Below are 17,265 nucleotides of genomic sequence, written 5' to 3'. Positions count from 1 at the left end.
GGAAGTTTGCATTCACATTCAAATGAGTGGATCTCTGAAGAAGATTTTATGACTGGCCATCAAGTTAACCTTATAGTTAACTATGCTTTATCAAGCTGCATGACACACAGTTACCCACAAATTCTGTCATCAGACGCATGTAAATGGCAATACTAGCCCATTCTACTTTGATCCATGTCTAACTTAAGACTATTTAAAAAAATTTTCTCTCTTTTTAGAAGGGACCTTAAAACAGTTGATAATAAATGCATTAGGTAATGAAAAACAGAAACACTGAAGTACAAATCCATTAAATGTCAATAATTATCCAGCAAATAAGTAGGCTTATAATTCAAAATTCAAAGTTCAAAGTGAATTTATTATTGAAGTACGTATGCAGAATGTCACCATATACTACCCTGAGATTTATTTTCTTGCAGGCATTCACAGTAGGTACAAAGAAACACAATAGAATTAATGAAAAACTACACACAAAGAAGTTGGACAAACAACCAACGTGTAGTAGAAGGCAAACAGCAAATACAAAAATAAGTAAATAAATAAAAGAATAAATGTCCACGATCATCTCTTTGGTCTTGTCCACATTGAGAACCTGAGTTTCAGAAACCTTGAAAATGAGCCCATTGGTTGTGAAATCAGTTCAGCATTGAGATGAGTGAAGTTATCCACACAGGTTCGGGAGTTTGATGGTTAAAGTGTAATAACTTTTCCGGAACTTGGGAACTAAGGCTCAGTACCTCCTTCCCGATAGCAGCAGCAAGAAGAAAGCATGGCCTGGCTAGTAGGGGTCTATGGTGATGGATGCTGTTTTCTTATGGCAATGTTCCTTTTAGATGTGCTCAAAGGTGGGGAGGGCATTTTCCTGTGACGGACTGAACTGTATCCATTACTTTTTGTAGGCTTTTCCGTTCACGGGTGTTGGTATTTCCATACCAGGCCACAACGTAACCGGTCAGGATACTCTGAATTGTACATCTATAGAAGTTTGTCAACGTTTTAAATGGCATGCCGAATCTGCACAAACGTCTAAGAAAGTAGTAGCGCTGCACACACACTTTTTGTCCCTCTTCCCTCGGGGAGAAGGCTCAGGAGCTTGAAGACTCATACGGCCAGATTTGGGAACAGCTTCTTTTCAACTGTGATAAGACTGCTGAACGGATCCTGACCCGGATCTGGGCCGTACCCTCCAAGTATCCAGACCTGCCTCTCGGTTTTTTTGCACTACCTTACTTTCCATTTTTCTATTTTCTATTTATGATTTATAATTTAAATTTTTAATATTTACTAATTTTTACGATTTTTAATATTTAATATTTGTAATCCTGGGAGCGGGAAGCACAGAATCAAATATTGCTGTGATGATTGTACGTTCTAGTATCAATTGTTTGGCGACAATAAAGTATAATGGTGCTTATTTGTTCTGGTCCCAGAACTGATCCTCAAGTTGAACAACACCAAGGAATTTGAAGTTACTGATCTTCTCCACCTCCGATCCCCTGATAAGAACTGGCTCACGGATTTCCGGTTTCCTCCTCCTGCAGTCAATAATCCTTCCTCTGGTTTTGCAAACATTGAGTGAGAGGTTGTGTTGTGGTACCATTCAACCAGATTTTCAATCTCCCTCCTACATGTTGACTTGTCACCACTTTTGATTCGGCCAACAACAGTGGTGTTGCCTGCAAACTTGAATATGGCATATGAGCCACACTTAGTCTCACAGCTATACGTATAAAGCACGCAGGGCAGGGGGCTGAGCATACAGCCTCGCGGTGCAGCTGCGCTGTTTTTAATTGTAGAGGAAATGTTGCCAATCCGAACTGACTAGGGGTCTGCAAGTGAGGAAAGCAAGGATCCAGTTGCACAAGGTCTTGGAGTTTATTGATCAGTTTTGATGGGTTGAATCAAGCGTTCCCAACTGTTTCCGCGGAGGAGCCATTTATGTGCAGTGAGGAGTGGGTCAGCCTGCTGTTTTCCAAAGTCCACAATCATCTCTTTGGTCTTGCCCATGTTGAGATGCAAATTATTGTGATCACATCATCATTTTACCCGCCACGCTACCTGCCCTCTGTGCGCCATCTCATCATTGTTGCTGACGGGGCCAATCACTATCCTGCCATCAGCAAACTTGATAGAATTGGATCTAGCAGTGTGCTCATGCATCAACATTATGAACAGCAGTGAGTTGAGCACACAGCCCTGGCTAGGGTGGGTCCAGTGCTCAGCTTAATGGAGCTAGACATGCTTCTGCCAACAAAGACTGATTGTGGCCTTCCTGTGAAGAAGTCCAAGATCCTGTTCCAGAGAGAGGTGTTGACACCCAACAAGGACAATTTATCCATCTACTTCTGAGGGATGATCATATTAAATGCCAAGCTCAAATTGATAAACAGTTTCCTGGTATATGAAGCACCATTTTCCAGGTGGGACCGGGTGGAGTGGAGTGCAGAGTCTCTGGCATCATCAGTGGACCCATTTGAGAGATAAGCGAAGTGGGAAGAGTCCAATGTAGCAGGAAGATGGGATTTAATGCGATCAATAACCAGCTGCTCGAAGCACTTCATTATTGTTGAGGTTAGTGCCACTGGACGGAGTTGTTAAGGCAGATTACTGTCGCCCTCTTGGGCACTGGGTCACGGTACCTACTTTTAAGTGTGCAGGGACAGTGGACAGTTCCAGAGACATGTAGAAGGTGTCTGTTAGAACTTCTTGCTGACCCGAGAGCTGCCCTATCCCGTGATCTGAAGGCAGCATCCTGATCTCTCAGCCATGCCCGGACCCCTACTGTCAGCCTTGGCTTCTGGATGATCCTCACATAGATGTCTTTAATAATGGTAACATACTCAATGCACTTTTCTATATGGCCAGCCTCATAGCTCACATATACAGTGATGTTAATGCCATGGTCATAGGTATCCACTTGTCTGAACATATTCCAGTCCGTGTTTTCAAAACAGTCCTACGATGTTGAGGTTCTCCTTCCGGCCATGTCTGTATCTCCTTTTGAACTGGTTTGACTCATTTAATCAGTGGTCCATATTAGCATAACAGATAAGTGGTTAGAATATCTGAGGTGGGGGTAGAGAGCAGCTTCACATGTACCAGGTAATGTTGGTATAAACTAGGTCTAATGTGTTTTCACCTCTGGTAGCAAAGTCAACATGCTGATAGAACTTAGGCAGGACCGTTTTTAAGTTAGCATAGTTGAAGTTGCCACCAGCATTAAAGAAATCATCAGGGTGTGTGACTTGGAGGATACTAATGGCACTGTAGAGCTCAAACAGCATTACCATGGGGATGTGGGGGATGTATACAGCTGCAGTCACATTAGCAGTAAACTCCCTCAGTAAACAGAACTGTACTTCGCTGTTAAGAACTCCACCAGAGTCACCATCCTCTCAAAGTGCTTCATCACAGTGGATGCAAGCATTACTGGATGACAGTCACTGAGGCCAGTTACCACATTCTTGGGCACTAAAGCCTGCTTGAAGCTGGTGAGTACCTCAAACTACTTAGGTGAGAGATTAAAGACAATCATATTCAGCCATTTGATTAGCACAGGTCTTCAGTACTCGATCAGGTGCACCATCTGAGCCAGATGTTCTCCGTGGGTTCATCCTTCTGAAGGGCGTTCTCATGTCAGCCTCAGGGACTGAAATCACAGGGTCATTGGGGATTGTGGGAGTTTGTGAAGATGCCTCCATGTTCTGTTGGTCAAAACGAGTGTAAAAGGCATTGTGCTCCTTTGGGAGCAAAACCTCGTTGTCACGTATACTGCCTGATTTCACCTTGCAGAAGGTGAGAGATTTCAAGCCATGTCACAGCTGTCGAGCATCCTTCAATGATTCAAATTTGGTCTGGAATTGCCACTTCACATGTGAGATGGCTTTCTGGAGGTCGTACCTGGACCTCTTGCACTTTTCTTGTTCACCAGACCTGAGCCACACCAACTTAGCCTATTCTATACTGTTATTAATACATTTGTATACATAGTTTGAAAGTGGAGGGGCATATTCTATCAGTAAATGAGAGAAAAACATAATCTCAACATATTTCCAACATCATAGGGAACTTGCAGCGGCATTACATGGAATATGTTACCAAGATTAATTTCACAAATAACTTCAAAAACTTGTTAATTTAAAATGCTGGACCATAAATTCCAATGGGCTCTTCAGGTCTGTTAGATAACTACATTATTAATCAGTATTAATAAACCAGGCAAATAACTTTGAAAATTTTCTCTTTTCTTTCCCCCACCCCCATTCTTACGAAAATAGAGCCATAGTTATACAGCACAAAAACAGATCCCACATCCCATCTAATCCATGCAGTCAAAGCACTGTGCATTGTTAATCTATATTAACTCCACTTTGGATGGACGTAACTCTGACTGCAGAAGGAGGAAGGTTGGGCCTGGGGCTAGAAACCCCATCCCATAAAATCCCAGAGCTGCAGAAATATTATCAGCAGCTCCGAAGACCTCGTCCCTCGGAGAGGAGGGATCTTCACCTCGAAGACACCTGAGGACAACTTGAAAGAGTGGCCCAGTACAGAGGACTCTGTGAGCTGCTGTCGGTGGCCTATGCCTCAGCTGGAATGATGGGACGAAGTAAGTAACTAATCTATATGCCAAATACATTCACTTGTGGTCAATAAGTTAATAAAAAGACCTTCCCCCCACCCACACTCCTACAAACAAGTGAAAATCAATCCATTCATTTTCAACACATGCACCATTAACACTACTTGTGACACTGCAAAGGAAAATTACATTCACCTTTGATGAGCAATGTCACTTTCTAATAGTGCCTTTCAATCTAAATGCCTCAAAACAAAATTACTCTTTCAAGGAAGTTTATTAATTCTGAAACCATGGCATAGACCTAAAACCGTGAACAAGAACATCCTACAACAGTTAAAAAGGGCCACCAACGATATGCTGTTAAAATCAGTATTCTTCCAGTCAATATATCTTTCCAGTGCATGGACTTGGGTTGCTGTTGCCATTCTGAATGTTCCTTCTCATTTTTAAGCAGGTAAAGCCAAGGATTTTTCAGAGCCACTGGAGCTACTGAATCTTTTCAAGGTAGGTTTCAGACTGGCTTTTTTTCTCTGTAATGATTCTCTGGATTAGCTGGCTATTCATCAATCAACTTTGCCCTGGTCACCTTGAGTGTTTTTAGGAGGTAAGCCAGTCCTTGCAGAATACTGGGCCTCTAATTTGTTTAAACAGATCAAGTCTATCAAGTGGGATGGCACGATAGCATAATGGTTACCACAATGCTTTATAGTACAAGCAACCTGGCTTCAATTCCCACTGCCACCTGTAAGGAGATTGTACAACACTCTTCCCGTGACCACATGAGTTTCCTCCAGGTGCTCTGGTTTCTTCCCACAGTCCAAAGATACACCAGTTTATTATGAATTGTCCTGCAATTAGGTTAGCATTAAAGGGTGCTATCTCCACGCTGTAATGAGTCAAGTCAAACAAATACGGTAATTATGAGTACAATGGAAAATTTGCTTGGAGCAGCATACTGTAGATAAATCAACAACCCACAGAAGTTACAGTGAAGAAAAGGGACTGTTCAAAACAATCCGTTAGTGGAAACAAATCAGGGACACATCCATGGTAGTGCAGGAGCTGGTCTGTATTTCTTACATTGCAGAGGTAGGATTCAGGTTGTGCAGGACATTTCAAAGCCTGATGGTTGTAGGAAAGAATATCATGGTGTGACACTTCAGCCTTTTGACCTCTTTCCCAAAGCCTCTTCCTCCTTTGTCATGGGCACACTGATTTAGCAATGTAAGTGTTAACATCTGCCAACATACTGTATATAAGCCTGTAGCCCGTGTAGGCTGTGAGGCATCTCCTGTCCCTTTAAATCAATCCATGCCTTTTGTGGCATCGCAACGTAGGTTATGCTGGATCCCTGCAGGCAACTTCCCTGAAGCCAATGACAGGCCTGCTCTTGGTGGCAGGAATCCCACTGTGAGAATGGGAAATGATCCAGAACCCGTGGAAATGGGTCAGTGCCGGGCTGGTGTGAGAGAAATGCTGGCCTTGAAGAGGAGACTACCAGTTATTAGAAGCATCCTTGTAGTTGCTATGTTATTGAGGGCAAGGCTTTTTCATTGCATGGACATTAAAGAAGGAAGTCATTTTAATATCGCTTAAGCTGTTTGGTTCTAAGCCATGTGAGTGCAAAATGAAAATGAATCTGACGGAGTGAAGTGTGGCTCACTGCCGTTTGAAGCTTATTTCATTCGCCGTTCATTCCTGATTCAGTCAGGTCACATGGACCCAAAGATAAAGCACACAGGGAATGCAAGTAGTCAAATAATCACTGGTAATGTGACCCTTGGGTATTGCTACACTCAATAGAAATGCAGACAGTGAAGTATCTCAATTAGTCAAAAGTTGCATTACTAGCAAATAAAAATTAAAATGCTTCATCTCAACTATGTCAAAGTTCAAAGTAAATTTATTATCAAAGTACACATATGTCACAATCTACTAGAGGGAGGTGATGGTCAGGTGGGGAGAAGAGAGGGGTTAAGAGGGAAGCCAGTATGAGTGATGGAAAAAGAGAGAAAGGGGAAAGGGAGAAATTACCTGAAGTTAGAGAAATCGTCATTCATGCTACAAACAAGAGAAAATCTGCGGATACTAGAAATCCGAGCAACACACACAAGATGATGGAGGAATTCAGCAGACCAGGCAGCATCTATTGAAAAAAGTACAGTTGAAGTTTTATCATGCTGTCAGGTTGGAGGCTACCCAGGTGGAATATGAGGTATCGCTCCTCCAACCTGAGTGTGATATCATCTTGGCATTAGAGGTGACCATGGACCAACATGCTGGAATGGGAATGGGAAGCAAAACTAAAATGAGTGACCACTGGGAAAGCCTGCCTTTCATGGTGGATGGAACGAATGTGATCGATGTGGTCCCCCAATCTAAGTTGGGTCTCACTGTGTAATGGAAGCTGCACCATAAGCACTGGATATAGTAAATTACCCTAACAGGCTCACAGGTAAACTGTTGTCTCATCTGGAGGGATTGCTTGGGGCCTGAATGGTAGTGAGAGAAGAGGTGTAGGGACAGGTGTAGTTCTTGTCCTGCTTGCAGGGGTAAGGGCTGGGACAGAGATCAGCGGGGATGGATGACTGGACAGGGGAGTCAGGTAGAGAATGGCCCCTGTGGAAAACAGAGAGTGGCGGGAGGGAAAATGTTGTTGGTGGTAGATTAGCATTTCCTTCTTGCCTGCAAATTTATTGCACAAATGAAGGCCATTTAGTCCACAAGGTCCACTCCATAGAAGAATCTCACCAGTTCCCTTTTCCCTCTCCCAATTGCCATCTTTCCTTGCAACTCACTGTCTCTCACATGCCCATCAAAAACTCTGACTTTTTTTTTCACTTACCCACACTAAGCTTAAGATGAGATATCATCCTATTTCATCAGAGGTAGGACAATCCACGATATCCTCACATTAATCAAGAATTGCCTGACCTAGTGAGTATTCATCCCCAGCCCTTGAACTTCCCCACCCTCCTAGCTTCACCTATTACCTTCCAGTTAGCCTCGTTCCCCTACTCCCTCCTTTTAATTCAGGCATCTCCCCACCCCCTTCCCTCTCAGACCGGAAGAAGGGTCTCAGCCCAAAACGCCGACCGTTTACTCATTTCCATAGATGTTGCCTGACCTGTTGAGTTCCTCCAGCATTTTGCGTGTGTTGCTTTGGATTTTCTGCATCTGCAGATTCTCTCGTGTTTTCAATTCCATCCCCTCGTTTGCCTCATTTTCACCATGGATGTCCACTCTCTATACACTTCTATCCCCCATCAAGAAGGCCTTAAATCTTTAAACTTCTTTCTCAACAGCAAACCTGACCAATTCCCTTCCACCACCATCCTCCTTTGTCTGGTGGAACTAGTCCTCACTTCCAGTCCTTCTCACTTCCTTCAGACTCAAAGTGTAGCCACAGGCATCCACATGGGCCCCAACTATTCCTGCTTTATCACTGGCCACCTGGAACAGTACATGTTCCAAACCTTCTCTGGTAATGCTCCCCAACTCTTTCTGTGCTACGTTGATGACTACATTTGTGCTGCTTCCTGCACCCATGCTGAGCTAATTAATTTCATCAACTTTGCCTCCAACTTCCACCCTACCCTTAATTACACTTGGTCCATTTCTAACACTTCTCTCCTCTGTCTCGATCTCTCTGACTCCATCTTTGGAGTCAAAATGTCTACCAGTATCTTTTATAAACCTACCGATTCTCGAGGCTATCTTGACTATACCTCTTTCCGCCCTTTCTTCTGTAAAAATTCCATTCCCTTTGCTCATTTCCTTTGTCTCTACCCTGTCTGATCCCAGGATGAGTCTTTCTTTTCCAGGACATCCAAGAATGGGGTTTCTAATCCTCCACCATTAATGCAGCCCTCACCCACATCTCTTCCATTTCCTGGACGTCCACACTCATCCCATCTTCCTGCCTCCTTAACCAGGAAAGAGTTTCTCTTGTCCTCACCTACCACCCATCAGCCTCCACATCCAATACATCATTCTCTGCAGCTCCTGCCATTTTCAATGGGAACCTACCACCAAACACATCTTTACCTCCATCCGCCTGCCCACTCACCATTTTCCACAGGGATCAGTTCCTCTGTGATTCCCTCATCCATTCCTCCTTCACCACCAATCTCCCTTCTGGCACCTATCACTGCAAGCAGCAAAACTGCTATACCTGCTCATTCATCTCCTCCCTCACCTCCATTCAGGGCCCCAACGAGTCCTTCCAAGTGAGGCAACACTTCACCTGCAAATCTGTTGGGGTCATTGATTGTATCCAGTGCTCTCAATGTGGCTTCCTCTGCATGGGTGAGACCTGATGTAGATTGAGAGACTGCTTTGTCAAGCACCTCCGCTCCGTCCGCAAAAAAAGCAGGATTTCCTGTTGGCCAACCATTTTAATTCCCTATCCACCCCCTGTTCTGACATGTCAGTCTGTGGCCTCCTCTTCTGCCATGATGCAGCCACTGTCAGGTTGAAGGAAGAACACCTCATGTTCTGTCTAGGTGGCCTCCAACTTGATGACATGAACATCAACTTCTCCAACTTCCGATCATTTCTTTCCCTCTTCTTCAATTCCCCATTTTAGCTTCTTCTGCCTATCATCTGCCCCTGGTGCCCCTCCTCCTTCCCCTTCTTCCATGGTCCACTGTCCTGTCCTATCAGATTCCTTCTTTCCCAGCCCTTTACCTTTTCCACCTGTCACCGCCCAGCTTCTTAATTCTCCACCTTCTCCCCACTTCACCTCTCACCCTCTAGCTTGTGCTCCCTCCCCTCCCCACAGTTCCTTATTCTGGCATCTTCCTCCTTCCTCTCCAGTCCTGATGAAGGGTCACGGTGTGAAATGTCGACTATTTACTCTTTTCCATAGATGCTGCCTGACCTCATGAGTTCCTTCAGCACCATGCGTGCATTGCTTTGGATTTCCAGCACCTGCTGATCTTCTCATGTTTGGGATTCCCCCCTTTTTATATTTTTGATTTATTCTTGTAGCTACAGTATTTATAGGGTTGGTCCTGTTAAGGTTCTTTTGTCTAAACTTCTTCAAATGAAAGGAACATAATTTACTGTAATAATAGCTCATAGGAGAGATGAAATTACACACTTTAAACATCTGGGGACCTTTCAATGTTTCAGATTTTATTGTTACAAATACCTAAATATGGATTTTTACGAATGTACTTATGTAACATCTCACCTGAAGTTTCAATTTTGTTCTTTTGCTAGATTATTTTAATCTTGTCATTGCCATTTTCAATATGCCTGCGCATTGGACAATATTTTAAATGAGTTATGACCTATGGTTTTAAACGAGGTAAGAAAGAGTTGCAAAGACTAATTTGAATTCTTAACACCATGTCCTTAACCGAGCAAGCGAATGCAGAGCAGTATTATTGAAAGATTATGGAAGGAATAGACCCTACTGTAGGTTATTTATTTATTATTTATTTGTTTATTTATTGAGGTACAGTGTGGAGTAGGCCCCTCTGACCCTTCAAGCCAAGCTGCCCAGCAATCCTCCAATTTAATCCTAGTATAGTGACGGGACAATTTACAACGGCCAATTAACCTATCAACTGGTACGTCTTTGGGTCACTGGGAGGATATACAATGCCTTACAGACAGTGGTGAGATATTTTTCCTTTGCACAATAATGCAGTAATTTATGCCACAAGAATGCTTTCCACACTGAAGCTATTTTGAGTTCTTCTCTTAAACTCTGAAGAATTATAATCACTCTTTAAGTTGCTCTGATTAGTGCCTGGGCAAATTTAAAGGTTCACTTCAGATCATGTTCCAGTCTGTTGAGTTTTCTACGGCCATCCTGAATATAAAAAAAATCCCTTCAAGAGCCATTTCTGAGCTACAGACCATGACACAATCTTATTATGCACTGTGAAAATGACACTGCTTGGAGACATGCCGTGTTTCTTTGTGTGCCTTTTTTGACTGCTCTGTTGCGAACAAATATAAGTCAGGCACTTCAGGACTGGAGGGCAAGAGGTGACATGATGAGCAGATCATTTCCCTTCGCGCTGCCAGCTCTGTGTCACCGTCACCAGGCCACTTGTTTCACTCTGCCGCATCATTCGTAACTTCCAGCAGATTTGCCAGATACAGAACTTCAGGCTGACTGTTTCATTGAGGCAAGGCGGCGACTTTGCAGATTTTCAGTGGAGCTGCCTCCCTCCCCCGAGCCTGTCAATGGGAAGTGACAGGAGCCTTGCAGTGAACAGCTGACATACTGGCGGTTTGCAAGGTGACACCCCGCGTAGAGCTAAATGTGAATGTCCTGTGCATTGCAGCAAAGTCTCTCTGAAGTCTGTGACAGATGTCAGTAGGTGGCGCTTTAGTACAGCACCATGGCACTCCTGCAATGGGTACAGATATTACCAAGGGACATTGTTTCAGTATTCAGATTAATGGGGAGAACTTAATTATTGCAGTTCTCGCTGGCTGTAAATGATTCCATTTTGCAAACAGTATATTTTTAAACTATATATTTCCTTTAGTTCTCCCACCCCACCCAAATTCATATACTTTATTAAATGGACTTAAACCTTTTTTTTGCTTGAAACGCTTCTTCAACCCTCCTCACGTCCTGTAGCTTCAACTATTCATTTTCCTCCATAGATGCTGCCTGACCTGCTGAGCTCCTCCACCATTTTGCATGTGTTGATCTAGATTTCTAGCATCTGCAGTCTCTCTTGTGTCTGTTTATTAAATATCTTTGAAGTTCTTAATGTCCTACTAAAATTCCCGAAGGGGTCAGCAAAATAAAACCCCAGTCTTTGAAAAAAATTTCTCTGTGCCATTCTCAGTCCTTCCAATCGGTTGTGGCATGGTCCATGTTTTCCCCTTCTGTCTTTGCCTAACTTTAAAGGATACAAAGGTAAAACTCTTCCAAAAAAATAAAAAAGATCCTAGTGCTTTCCCAACGTATATGCCAAAAAAACTCTCCTTGGGCTCCCAGCCAGGTACAGGTATCGGTTTTAACCCACGTTTCGATGACAAACTCGGACATCTTCATCAGGTGTGATGCCTGGGTATGTCTAGTCCAGTGGTATATATACCTCCGTTATCCCCAGCTAACCAGTCAGGCTATTGTTCCACCTAGTACTATCCTCATGCACTGTGCAATGAATTTCCTTAGGTGAATAATAACCCAATTCCGATTTAAATAATTGTAATGGTAGCGTAATGGCTAGCGCGACGCTATAATAGCTCATGGCATTGGAGTTCGGAGTTCAATTCCAATGTCCTCTGTAAACATGTCTGTGCATTCCTTCCCAAGCGTGCGTAGGGTTCCTCCTGGTGCTTTGGTTTCCTCCCACAGTCCAAAGACATAGTAGGTTAACTGGTCATTGTAAATTGTCCCATGATTAGGCTAGGGTTCTGTCTCTTTCACCAATCACCTTTCTAGCTCTCTGCTTCATCCCTCCCCCTCCAAGTTTCACCTATCATCTTGTGTTTCTCTCTCCCCTCTCCCTACCTTTTAAATCTACTCCTCAGGTTTTTTCTTCAGTCCTGCTGATGGGTTCCGGCCCGTAACATCGACTGTGCTTTTTTTCTGTAGATGCTGCCTGGCCTGCTGAGTTCCTTGTTTTTAAATCGGTGGGTTGCTGGGTGGCACAGCTCAAAAGGTTAGAAGGACCTGTTCCATGTTGTACCCCTAAATAAAATAAATAAATAAACCAATTCCAAATACACTACTATCAAATTACAGGAGGTAAGGATTCAGGGTAAGGTGTGCAAGTGGTTGCAGAATTGGCACAAGAACAGAAAACAATTAATTATGGTGAGAGAGTCATTTTCACACCTAGAAGATTTTGAAAGCGGGGCTCTACAGGGATCAGTTTTGGGGCCACTACTGTTTTTAATTTACATTAATGACTTGGATAAGCACATAGTAAATTAACCTGTAACATTTGCCGATGACACAAATTAGGCAGATGGGCTGATAACATTCAAGCAGCAGAATCAATACAGTTAGATCTAAACAAAATCCAGATGTGGGCAGGTGAGATTTAATGTAAGTAAATGTGAAGTATTACATATAGGAAGTAGAAATATTAGATATAAATGTACAATGAGAGGTCTTGGGTTAGAAAGTGCGCTGTATGAGAAGGATATGGGCATCCTAGTAGACTCATCACTATCAACGTCTAGATAATGCATAGAAACGATTAGGAAGGTTAATAGAATGTTAGGCTATATAATGCACTCAGTGGAGTTCAAGTCTAGAGACGTTCCCCTTAAACTGTATAATGCCCTCGTGCGGCCCCACCTTGGGTACTGTGTACAATTTTGGTCTCCATATTGTGTGAGGGATGTGAAGGCATCGGAGAGAGATCAGAAAAGGGTGACTAGACTCATTCCAGGTCTACAGGGTATGAACTATGAAGAAAGATTGAAATATTTAAATCTTTTTAGCCTAAGTAGACATAGAATGAGAGGAGACATGATAGAAGTGTTCAAAATAATGAAGGGTGTAAGTAAGGTGGATGCCAGCTGCTACTTAAAAATTAATCCATCATCAAGAACACAGGGCCATAGGTGGAGACTGGTTAAAGAGAGATTTCAGACTAACATCAGGAAGAATTTCTTTACATCAACAAGTTGTGAACAGATGGAATAAACTACCTAGTTGTGTAGTTGAGAGTAGTTCCTTAGGGACATTCAAATCTAAACTCAATAGTTACTTCAACACACTATGTGATTAGGAATTTAGAAAGCTTTTTTGGGCCAAATGGCCTGTTCTTGTCGAAGCTTCCTAATGTTCTAATGCTCTAATGAAATAAGCACTCAAGAAATGGTCAGTCTGAAAATTCAGGTAGGAACACAGTTAGGGAAGAATTCATAAAACAAAAGGCAATCCAATAAGAAATTGGGACACTCTGAAGAGTGATTTGTGAAAGAAAGATTTCAATATGACTGGGACCATAAAATGGAAATGTACAAGGACTGTAATAATTTGGAAGGATAATATGCCCAGCATAAAGTTATTAATTAACAGAACTCTATCCAAGTTGTTTAAGATCTTCTTTCATCTTCCTCGTCCGGTGTTAATCGTTATAGTTTCATTAGGTTCTGATTTTCACTGAATGCGGAGAACTGATTTATGTTCTTTACAGGTGCTCCACCACTCCTCTCAGAGTCTAGAACATCCCAGTAGCCACTTGCATTTGACATAGAGAAACATCCAAATGTGTCCACAGTGTACACAATCCCGTGAATCATTTTGAATCTTTCAAATCGCATAGCATTTTTACCTTGTCAGAGCATAAAATAAAAAATTACTTTGTTACTTCCTCTGTGATACTGAAGGAGAGCAATGCTGTCCTAACAACCTAACAAAAAAAGAAAGAAGCAAGATGAGGCCTTTCAACCCCTCATGGCTGATCTGGTATTCAAAAAGACAATTGCTAATCTGTTACTTCACTGCTATTTCCCTGCACTATCGCCAAATCTTTTGATCCTTTTAGTATCCAAAAATCTGTAAATTTCTTTTTGAGTTCCAAAGGCTCACCACTTTCTAGCTGAAGAAATTTCTCTCAACTTTCAGCCTGAATTTAACCCTTTATTTTGAAACTGTGACTCCTGATTCCGGGTACCCAGGTTGTAGAAACATTATCTCTGTCAAGTCCTTTGACAATTCCGTGTATTTCAATTGCATCGCCTCTCGTACTTCTAAACTCAGTGTAGGCCCTTTGTTCTTAATCACAAGTCATACTACAAACCCACAAACCAAAAGTTAATTTGAAGGGCCTTTGTTGCACTCTTACTACTCTTACTATTGTAAGTACATCTCTTCTTTAATAGGAAAACCACAATATTCCTCATGTGTTCTCTTCACAGCCCAATGTAATTGCAGCAGGACAACTCCACACATATAATTAAATCCACTTACCAATAAAAAACCAACATATTGTTTGTCTTCCTAACTACTTCTGTACCTGCTGGCCTAGAAAATTGCTGGTGCCTCAGAAAGGATGCCAAATTAGTGGCTAAATAACGTTTCTGTGAATCCCTGTCTCTGCAAAATCCAACAGCATTGGAGGTCCAGTGTGTTGTGGATTTGCCTTGCTGACTTCCAAGTGCAGAAATTAAGCAGCTAGGTTTTGGTGAGTGCATTTTCTATTACAAAGACGATACTTCCAAAGCACCTCATTGACTGAAAAGCACTTGAAAGAGACATAAAATATAAAATAGTACAACACAGCACTGGCAATTGGGCCCACAATGTCCATGCTGAGTATGATGACAAATTCCTGCCTGCATATGATCCCTATACCATCTATTCCCTGCACATCCACATACCTGCCTCGACCACCTCAAGGCACCTATTACTCCAGGTAAAACTTAGCCTGCACATCTCTTTTATAATTTCCCCCCTCCTATCTTAAAGCTATCCCCTCTAGCATTCAACATTTATAGCCTTGCAAAGAGATCATTTCTGTCTTCCTTATCAATGCCTCTCATCATTTTAGAAACTATTGTCAAGGTACCCTCAGCCTTTGATGCTCCAGAGTAAACAATAAAAATATGTGCACCCTAATATTCTCTTATCCAGGTAGCATCCTGCTGAATCTCTTCTGAACCTTCTCCAAACCTTTCCTCCAATGGGAATACCAGAACTGTAGACGATACTACAGGTGTGACCTAACCAATTGTTTTATATAACTGCAACATGCTGCAAGGGTTTGTTCTAGGGCCTCAGTATTTCACAATTTATATAAGCAATGAAGGCAGCATGAATGTGGTGGCTAAATTGCAATAACACATGGATCGATAGGAGAGTAGGTTGTGAAAGGTCCAAGAAGCTAAATGAGCTCTGTAAAGGAGCATAATATGGGAAAATGTAAAGTTGTGCATTTTAGCAGGAAAAGTTAAAGATAAAGAGACATATTTTGCTTGAATGCTGGGCGATAGCAGAAGTCTTGAGGTGCCAAGGAATTCAGATGTTCTGTTGTATGATTCGGGAGAGGTAAGCATGCAGGTATAGCATAGCCTTAATAAAGTTATTACACCTTATTGCTTATTGTTACGGGAGCTGAAATCTAAAGTAAGGAGTTTAAGCTTCAGTTTTATAGGCTGTTGTTGAAAGCACATGTGGAGTACTGTGTACAGTAGTAGCCTTCTTATTTAAGGAAGGGTGTTTAACTGAGGGAAGCAATTCAGAGAAGGTTTATTCGATGAATCACAAATATGAAGAAGTTTGCAGATGTTGATTAATACCTGGAATGGGCAGTTGCCTAATGTTAAACAGACCAGGTATATTTCTGCAGGAGTTTGCAATAAGGAATCTCATTTGAGCAAAGATGGGGAGGATGTTTCCTGATCTGCACTGCGGGATAATTGTTTACTAATAAGTGCATGCCCACCTGGGACAGAAATAAGATACTTCTTTTTCTCATCCAAGAGGATTGCTAGTCTTTGGAACTCTCTTCTTCAAAATGAGATGGAAACAGGGTCCCGGGACATAACTGAAGTAGAAGTAGATAGATCCTTGAAAAGTTACAGAGGATGGGCAGGAATGTGGAGTCAGAGTTACAGTCAGATCAATTACAATCTGATTAAGTGGGGAAGTAAGCTTGAAGTGCTGAGTAGTTTACATATGCTCCTAATCTGCACGTTCATTTGAAAAAGGCACCATATGAATTCAAGTCATTCCCCCTTTTTATATATAAAATACACAAGAGATGTAGTATTGTGAAAGCTAACTGGAAATTTTAAAGAATGTTAATATGGCTCTTATTTTAGACTATTCGTGGATTAGTCTGATTGCATTTTGAGTCTTTTCAATTAACATTTGATTTAATTCAATAAACATAAGGTGATAGTTTCAAGCTAGCAATCAGATGAAAGCAATACAGTGGGTTGTACCACAATAATGGTAAAAGAAAATTCATCTGGGGATGTAGGATGTTGTGAATAGCTCTCCCCTTCTTAAATAGGACTAATTCTATCTTTGCATGGTGTGACTAAAACATAGGAAAACAGTGCAGTCAGAAAGTGAATCGGAAGGAGTTTGTCTAACCCTCAACTCATTTACAGCTTCTTGCTGCTAGTAATGTGTGAAACAGGCCAGATTAACAGCCCAGAATTAATAGAGTTTGTGTTTATTAAGCACTGCTGGATTGCTTATGCCTCAATGAATCTTTTTGAAGTGCTAGATAAGCTTTCCCTTCTAAGTCCTTCTTTTATGGTCATGCCAAATCTGCCCTTTACTGTTATGCCCTAAGAGCAGGGGGTCGTGGGCCACAGAGTTCCCCACACCTGTCATCACTCTGAGAGTAACAAGCTGGAGGTATGTTTGCATGGGATACAACTACTCCTACTCATGAAATGGAAAGAAGTGCACTGTGATTTCTTTATAATTTTATCCTGCAGGCTCATGAATGGAATAAAACAGAAGAGAGCTGCTTATATTGTTAAATATGATTTTGCACCTTTTGATTTCAATAAAGTGTACTCATTCACTTAATCTTCCTCGATGCCAAGCTTGATAGTGATGTGTACCATCTGGTGGCTGACGAATGAAAAGATTATGAAAATAAACAAGAGGATGATTCCTGCAATTTGTCACTTTCAGAATCTTGGCTGCTTTCTTTCTGGCTGTTTGGGAGTGGAGGGCCTTTGAGGGCTGGACGCGACACAACAGCTACAAAGGTGGCCTTTTA

Source organism: Mobula birostris, chromosome 1 (assembly GCF_030028105.1).
Source record: "Mobula birostris isolate sMobBir1 chromosome 1, sMobBir1.hap1, whole genome shotgun sequence".
Classification (NCBI taxonomy): domain Eukaryota; kingdom Metazoa; phylum Chordata; class Chondrichthyes; order Myliobatiformes; family Myliobatidae; genus Mobula; species Mobula birostris.
The sequence above is the reverse complement of the archived record's forward strand: the minus strand, read 5'-3'. Positions refer to the sequence as shown.